This window comes from Stegastes partitus, unplaced genomic scaffold (genome assembly GCF_000690725.1).
Source record: "Stegastes partitus isolate 25-593 unplaced genomic scaffold, Stegastes_partitus-1.0.2 Scaffold3, whole genome shotgun sequence".
NCBI classification, from domain to species: Eukaryota; Metazoa; Chordata; class Actinopteri; family Pomacentridae; genus Stegastes; species Stegastes partitus.
Window position 1 is genome coordinate 1,056,911 of NW_007577734.1, and position 9,232 is coordinate 1,066,142.

Below are 9,232 nucleotides of genomic sequence, written 5' to 3' on the forward strand. Positions count from 1 at the left end.
CTCCAAGGAGTTTTGGATTTATTTTCATTGTGTGGTGTGCAATGTAACATTCTTTAGTGTATCTGTGTGTACTTCTGCTTGTGTGGTTAAGGTTGTGTGAAGACGTACCACAGGAAGTCAGCCCCCTTGTCTCACATCTGGTAATGGCATTGGCCTACATACATCAAGCTCTGCTTGTCTCAGACTGGCTCAAACACCACACAAAGCACCTTTTTTTAAAACACTGAACACTCAATTTTTCTTTTTCCTTATTCTGTCAACCTGTGGGTTAGATCGACCATCACCTCACTCTGATCTGCTGTCCACACCTGTCATGGCTAAAACTCATATATGGCTGGCTTTAATGTTGTTCGCAAAGAGCCGACTTAGGGCGAAGACAGGGGACACCCTGGACAGGTCCCCAGTCTATCGCAGGGCCACATGTAGAGACAGACAACCAAGCACACTCACATTCACACCTACGGACAATTTAGAATCACCAATTAACCTCAACATGTTTTTTGGACTGTGTGGGAGAACCCGGAGAGAACCCACGCTGCACGGGGAGAACATGCAAACTCCACGCAGAAAGATTCCGGTGCCCCGAACCGGCAACCTTGCTGCGAGGCAACAGTGCTACCAACTGCGCCACCCTGCAGCCCTGTTTTAATTATTAAGACATAAATTGTTGCATTGTTTTCATCCAAACCAAATACATCATTGAATCAGTCAGAGTGTGGGTTGTAAAAAGTATGTGAAGCCCCAGGCAGATGACACATCAAAGCTAACTGGTATCAGGAGTTTGCAAACCTGCAGTCAATAAAACAAGATTAGAGGTGTGGGTTAGAGCTACCTTGCTGATGTGAATCATGCCCTGCATTAAAAGAGATAGGAGAAGACTTGTGATCAAGAATTGTTGATTTCCCTGAAGCTAAGTGAGGCTGTAAAGCAATGATTTAGTTTAGGTATCAATCAGTTCACAGCACATGCATTAGCTTTCATGGAAAAGCAAGTCTACAAGTAGTGGTAGCAGCCTGACAAACTATACAGTTGTTTCACTTTCAGTTTAACCCTTAGTGACCCAAAGACATATTTCTCTACAGTAGGCTACCTGGTAGCACACGGCACTGGAATATCTCTGATATGATTTGTATAACTGCAGGTGTTCCTCCAGATGTTAGCTGTTTCCACCAGCAGTGTGCATGCTGACAAAGGTCAACAAGTCAAGGAACACAACAAACTGGACAGATATAAGTCACAAGTCATCTGTCATGATCACCACCAAGGACAGGCCCTTTGAATCCCAGACAGATGTACCGATGCATGCTGTACTGTTCCTTGCTCACGCCAAGCTTTACCTCGACCACTCGGAAAAATGGTGTACTTTATGAAGGAATATCATGGTACTTATGGTACAGCAGTACGTAGGTGCAGTTTTAACTATAAAAATGAGCTGTCTGTGGTGCCGGTGATAGACTCTTCATCAAAACAATGAGAAAATAGTTTGATCGAATATTCAATAGTTTCACTTAAATACATTACATGCAAACCACCCTAAAAGCACATAAGGAAAATGTAAAGTTCAGTTCCATAAACAAACTCTAAGTATGGTTCCTCCCTGGATCATAAACAGTCTATCGTACTTTAATAATAAAGCCTTTTTGCCCTTCATTGTTCTCCTATGGTAGCTGTGTTGGTCTCCCCTGTGGTCGCATGAGTCTCTCCATAGCCTCGTCTGTACCCACAGATTTCTCCCAGTGGAGGCTGCGACCCAACGTGGACCAGTGTTTGTCCTTGCGAGATGGGCTATGTGGTCTAAAAACACCCACAACCCAGTGTCCCCTGTATAACCCGTCCACCAAAGCACTATGTTTCCGGTGGCCTGTTCCGAGGATTCACAGATTTCATGTCGATATACACACTGAGGCTGGTGTGGGGTCCCACTCCTGTGACACTCAGTCCATCACTCTGAACCTTAACCCCCCTGTAGTGTGGCCTCCATGAACCGCTTGGTTTTACTTGCTTTCTTTTATATGTATGTATGTGTTTATCTTACGCTGATTTTTTAAATGAGTTTTTCATTTTTGTATTAACATTAAAATTATCCCCTGTGTCCCTTGATAAGTGGTTAAAGTCCAAGTGGTTACATTTAAATTAAACCTTTTTCCTTCTGGCATTCATTAAAAATGGGTCACTAAAAATGTTGTCATATTAACAGAAATAAAACATTTCACACTCCAGACTTTTCAGCTATATCCACCAGACCTCGTTCTAACATCAGGTGTATTGAGAAGCATTCAGACATCATTATACTTGTCTAGGATTGCCAATTTAGTGCCCCAAGGCTAACCTCACCTAATTTCTTTGACTGAGTCTTCACAAAGAGTGAGGGCATAGTAATCGCCCAGCTGGGGATTTATAAGTGAAGGCTGAATCAAGGCTTGTCATATGCATCAAGGATTTCCCCTCATTTAGCCTAAGGGAGCAGAGATGTAGACTTAGAATAATTTATTAGGTTTAATCAACTGTGAATACCAGCTCAGGGGCAACAAAGCTGAAATATTTGTTGTGTTATATAGGTGTACTGGCAGCTCATTTCCGAATAATGGACACTCATCTGACTGTATGTAATGTATTTGAGCTTGTAACTTAAAGCGATTCTTTAGGCCTGCAGTCTCATAGTTGGCTTTTGTTGCCACCTTGTGGTTGTTAAACAGAACATAGTATGGAATTGACCTGAACTGCGTATTTTGCAAGACGGGAAAAAATGTAGTTATGTGTCAACACCTGCCAGGAACAAGCAGATTCCTCTCAAGCAGCTATTTGCTGTAGAAGCCATTCACACACATGTTTTCAGAGGAGAAGGACAGTTGACAGGTAAAGTGAGCTGCACTTACAAATAAGGGAGAATTTGGGTGATGGGTTAATTACGAGGCCTTATGTCACTTGAGCACCATTACGTGTTCATTTAACAATAGCATCATCAGTGTAGTTAAACAAAGTAACTTTCTAAGAAAAAGAAACCTTCAGATAACCTTCGAGGCTTCTTAAAGGATACTGTTGTCTGGACTGTGTTTTACAACAAACTGCAGCTTTCTGGTAAAATTCTATGAAAATTAACCATCTGGGGCAAATATCTTCAGTGTTTCTCTTGGCTGGGTTGAGGTTTCAACATTTTTTCATACTGTTTTAAAGTGTAGTTATTGCATTGCCTTTGTTTTTTAATTGTTCCATGATTTTTTTGTACTTAACCCCTTACCATTCCGGGTCATTTCAGTGCAACCGCCTGAAAAATGACATCTCCAAATTAAAATGAATGCTGTTACTGACCCTTATGGAGTATATATAAACTTTGACATTTGTTGTAAAGATAACACTCTCTAGTTTTAGCCAGAGAAATCAGAATCATTCTAGGTGCTACCAGTAAAAAGTTGTTCTATTTCAATCATCACAGAAAAAAATATTTTTTTGATCCTCGCCTAAGTTTTTGGGGTTTTTTTGTTTTTTTTTTAAATAAAGGAGCATAAAGCAGCATTTGGAGGTGGGAACTAAAACACACTGTGTGTCATGCCCTCGACTTCTGGCGCCGGCTAGTGGCTGCTGGATCCTGTTTTTCCTCCCTCTTTGGCTCTCTCTCTCTCTCAGGCACCGCTGGCGGCGGAGCGAGCAAACAGGTGTTTCTCATCGTTAATCAGCTGATTGGCGCCGCAGGATTGGTCCGCTTCAGCAGTTCGTTGTAGCTTAGCTTATTATTCCTGTTTTCCTGTACGTTCGTATTTCAGTTAGTGAGTAACTAGTTTAGTAGTTTATTTATCCGTCCGTATTCTCAGTATTTAGTCTGAACTCCTTTTGTTAGTTGATTAGATTCCTCTCAGCATTTTTTGGTCTGAGCTCCCTTAGTTGATTTGTTTTCAGTTTTGTTTTTGCATACTCAGTATTGTTCTGAGCTTCTTCTGTTCTCACGTTAATCAGCCTGCCTGTTCATTTCAGCACTTAGTTGAGCTCTTTTAGTTATCATCATACCTTAGTTTCTTCCGAGCCAGTTTGTGTCTGGTGTTGGTTGAGCATTCAGTTCTTGTATTGATTTTGGTTTCTCTTTATTGTATAATAAATTCTTAAAACTACTTCGGTCAACTGTGTCTCTGTCGTCTGCGCTTGAGTCTCCGCCCTGCCCATAACACTGTGTGCCAATAGAAAAACTTGTATTGCCCTCATATTTCAAAACTGAAAACAAAATCTGTAACTGATAATCTGACAACAGTTTTTATACTGGTATGTTCATGTTTTTTTTTTTTTTGTTTTTTTTTTTTGAGGGACTGTTGTTTCATCCACATCTATCCAAATTGGACACCACTGAACATGTAAAAAAGAGCAATATCTTTTGAATGCTTGAACCTACAGACATCAGTGAGGGCTCTATTGAAAGCTTATACCCAGAGGAATCCATATCTGGACACAGAGTCACTGTTAGTTACAGAAATTCATATTTCATCAAACACTAAAATATATATTTTTCAAAAAGCTATACTAAGACACTATCAAAACAAGTGTTATGGGCAAGTTTAAATATATATTTACAATTTACACCAACAACAAACACTGCAAACTGTATAATTCAAACTGTACACATATTCTTAGCACTACGACACTTTTCTATGAGCCGCTCATAACAGCCTCTGTCTGAAGAAAGCACACATAATTATTGATTAAAATAACTGTCAAAAAGGTGTGTGCATGATTCTAAAATTCGTATTTATATGTCAATAAAAATCTTGTACCCAAAACTCTGGTTTCACATACGTGAGTCTGAAAAATTGTGTGGATTAGAATTGTTTTCATGCGAGTATGAATTTAAAAGCTGTGAGTGAAAATTCTTGTGAGAACAACTCCAATTTCTCTGACTATGAAGTCTTCTCCTCTCTGTGGACACGAATTCAAGTTAGTGTTGAAAGTGTTGAAGTGACGTCACATGGGAGAGTAGTTGATCTGGCGACTATACCAAACGCTACATGTTCCAAATTCAAAGATGGCTGACAACGGTGTTCCGGGTGGAGCTACCAGCTCCACTGAGGCATCACAGGTATGGTATAAATGACGTGTTTATCCAGTATTTATTTATATATTACAGTAAAAAATACTATTTTAGATAATATACGGTTATAGGAGTCTTACTCTTATAGAGTCTTGCTGCTATAATTTGCAAGCTAACGACATGCCGGTGAGCTAAGTTAGCTAGCATTACTAGCATTATAAGTTGGCGTGTGCTAATAAATTAGCACTGACCTGCCATCTAGAAAAATTTTTATTTTGAGACAACGTTGATTAAAATGCGACATTTATGGATTTATTAGTTGCGTTATTTGATGTATAAATCTGTCCTCGCTGGCCCTCCTCTCGACCATGCCGGCTTTTCTTTCTTCTTCTTTTCTCTCTTTTTCAAAAGCCGACGAAAAATCAATTTTTGTACCAGTGGATATTTATTTATCATATATGTTACGATATGTCTATCTATGTAGTCTTGTCTGTCATAAACAAGACATTGCGGGTTGCGGAACGCGTTTGTGTCGAGGTAACGTAACATGAGCTGACCACCGGTGAGTGGAAGGCAGAGCCTGACTCCATTGCTCCGTGTAAAGTTACCATTCATTTATTTAACCATCACTATTACTCTGAAGGTGGTTAATTACGGTATATATATATATATATATAAACTCATAAGGCAAATGTCTTGCATATTTACATATTGAATCTCATCTCTTCTGACATCCTCTGCTCGATCAACGGGGCTGTTGCTAGGGACGCCAGTGTCCCCAGCAACGGTGTGTTGCACTACTGTTTACAGAAGTAACAGAGTAAGACTCCAATAACCATATATTATCTAAAATAGTATTTTTTTCTGTAATATATGAATAAATACTGGATACACACGTCATTTATACCATACCTGTGTAACAAAACCCTGGCTGTGTCCGAAATCACTCCCTATGCCCTACTCCCTATATAGTGATCACTACATAGTGCACTATGTAGTGATCACTATCTAGGGAGCTGCTCGCCAAAGCAACATTTTGGACACTACGCAAGTCTCTGCGCTATTAAATATGTCACTGCTGTTGCTCACTTAAGACGTATCAGACGAATTATCTCTGAATTGTCAGTATGACAACTATGGACCATAGACTGTACATATTCTATGGTTCAGACTTCAGCCCCTCTTGGGAAAAATTAGCACTGATGCCACTTTGCTTTCACAACTTGTACAGTAAACTATTAGAGCAGATTTTATGGTAACATAGAATGGTGTTATGAACTGATGTAAAAAATGAAAATTCTAAATTTGAATATTTTTATTTTCAGCATGCATAATCATCTCAGTATTGTGAAGTCAACAGTCATGTTCCACTCATTGCCATGTTCCTGGACGGCCAGAGTGACCTGCGGCCTGACTTCTCTCCAGACCCTCAATAACCCACCTAACCCACATCCTCCGATCTCCATGTGACCATGGCTGGGGTCAGGAGTTAGAGGTTCTGGTGTTTCTGTTTTGGCTTGCAAGTGCAACCTCCTACCGTGCTGTGTCCAGAGCGTTTGGTATCCCACGCTCCACAGTGAATGACATCATTCACAGGGTTGCAGACAAAGTCATTGCACTCAAAAACAGGGTCATCTGCTTTCCATCAGCAGACGAGCTTCCAAGAGTTGGTGCTGGCTTTCAACGTCTGGCTGGATCAGCTGCATTTGAAAAGGTTGTGGGCAGCATTGATGGCTGTCATGTCAGAATCAAGCCACCAAGTGCTGATGCTCAGTGCTATTTTAATAGAAAACGTTTTTATTCGATTCAAATGCAAGCAGTGTGTGACCACCAGTGTCAGTTTCTGGACATATTTGTCGGTTACCCAGGTTCTGTCCATGACGCTCAAATTCTTAAAAACAGCCCATTATATGTCGGCAGATTGTAACCACCTGAGGGGTACTGTGTTCTTGGTGATGGTGGATACCCATGTACATCACAACCAATCACACTCATCACACCATACAGAGAGCCAGTGAGAAATCCAGTGGCAGCCAGGTTTAACAGACACCATGCAAAGGCTCGGTCTGTTATTGAACGGGCGTTTGGCATTATGAAGACCAAGTGGCGATCCGTGTTTTTCAAGGCTCTGGAAGTTCATCCTGTTTTTCGCCATGAGGATCATTGCATGTTGTGCCATTTTGCACAACTTCTGTCTCAGAGATGGAGATATAATTGAGCCTGTGGAGGAGGAAATGGGGACAGACGATGAAGGTGGTCAGCTCCAGCCCGACATGCAGTGTGGTGAGCAGCTACATGGACGCATCGCTGCTGCTCTATCAGCACCAACCAGAATTCCTGATGCTCTCAATGACCACGTCTCCAATTAGGGAACACAAAACTGTCATCAAACTTTCATCCATGTAAACAGATTAAATTGGTTTTGCAAATCGTGTAAATTGTGATTATCAAATCAGCCTTCAATCTGTAGCCTATCCTCAAATCTCTTGAACTTATCTGAAAGTTAAGGAAATGTTCATGTGTTCAAATTTTCTTAGGAGAAATTTGTTTTGATCAGTCAATGTTCTTTTGTTCTTTTTTTTTATAAACAGTTGCATTTTTTTATATTGCAAACAAACAGTTAAATTTTTTTTAATTTTTTTTAATTTTACGTTTTATCAATGATTCGTTCCAATAAATTCAAAAGTCTCTCCTCTCTTGCCTCATCTCGCCTGGCCCTCTCTTCTGTCCTCTCTTCTGCCCTCTGCAGCAGTTAGGGTCATGCCGCAGGGTCATGCCGCTGCCTCTTAGCCGGCTGTGGCTCTTCTGCCCCTGACTCTGTCTCTGACTCTGTCCCTGGCTCTAGAGTCTGACTCTCAGGTGGCACTGAATCAGATGATCCCACCCCAGACGTGGAAGGGTTCTCCCCCCAGGCTGAGGCAATAAGGCAGGGAGGCTGAATGGATGGCCTCCCTCCTATCGCCTCATCCATGAGGGAGAACCTCTTCCATGTTCCAGCCGTGGCCACCAACAGGAAGTGGTACTGAATCAGGGGAACCCAGACTCAGTACCACTTCCTGTTGGTGGCTTCTTCAGCTCCTGCACACAAAACATTTTCTATCTATCTATCTATCTATCTATCTATCTATCTATCTATCTATCTATATATATATATATATATATATATATATATGTATATATGTATATATAGATGATAGATATAGATGATAAATCATAATAAAAGGTGTAAATCATGTACTGTACTTACATACATATACTTAAAAGCTTTACATCAGTATAAATTTTCCATCTTCATTAGAAAGTCTGAACAACACACAGTTAAGGCAGTGTTTATTTCAAATGCCAAACAGAGCAAAGAGAACACTAACTGCCACCTTCCATATGTGCTTTCATGATCTGAGACTCCAGTTAAATACAGTAAATCCAAACCTTGCACGTCTTTTTCAGGTTCTCCCACTTCTTGGTGGCTCTGGCAGGACTAACCAGGCCAGCAAGGCTCATATCTTTCAACACAACTCTACAAGACATAATTATACAGAATATTATTATAATAAAATCATTCAAACTTATATAGAAAGATGCCAAACGAGTTGGTTGCTGTCATTAACAACGATAATAGACAGTAATTTAGTTCTAAGTTAAAATTCAGCTCTGCTTTTGTTATAAATACACAAAATACTTGATGTCTTCACAGGAATTTAACGATACTCACTCCCGTCCAGCTGCTGAAGCAAAACGCTTCCCTGAGAAAAGGTTCTCCTTTTCACCTCTCAGGTGAATTAATTTTGTCATGTCGTCATCGGTCCCTTTAGAGAAAATGAATTGATGATCGATTGTGTGGTGAACCCATGCAATTCCACAACATACCATTTAGAAATTATACACTCATCCACTGTAAACTTAGCGGCAACAACTATATGGAGGAGGCTAAGCTAACATTAGCAAACTCAGTCGCTTGTTAGCCATGATTTCTGCTGCATAAACGTAGTGCAAACACAGCAAATTTGGAGTTTATTACATGGCTACGACACAGGAAAAACAAGATTCAACAATACAACTTAAATGGGAAATTATTTACATTTGTACGACAAGCTTTCGCGCTCCCGTCCGTCTGCCATTCTCCTTCGACACATGTTGATATTGCTCGGTTAGTGACCATCGGCTGCACACGGTGCATTGTGGGTTATTTTGAGTGCACTAGATAGGGTGCATCACTTGTAA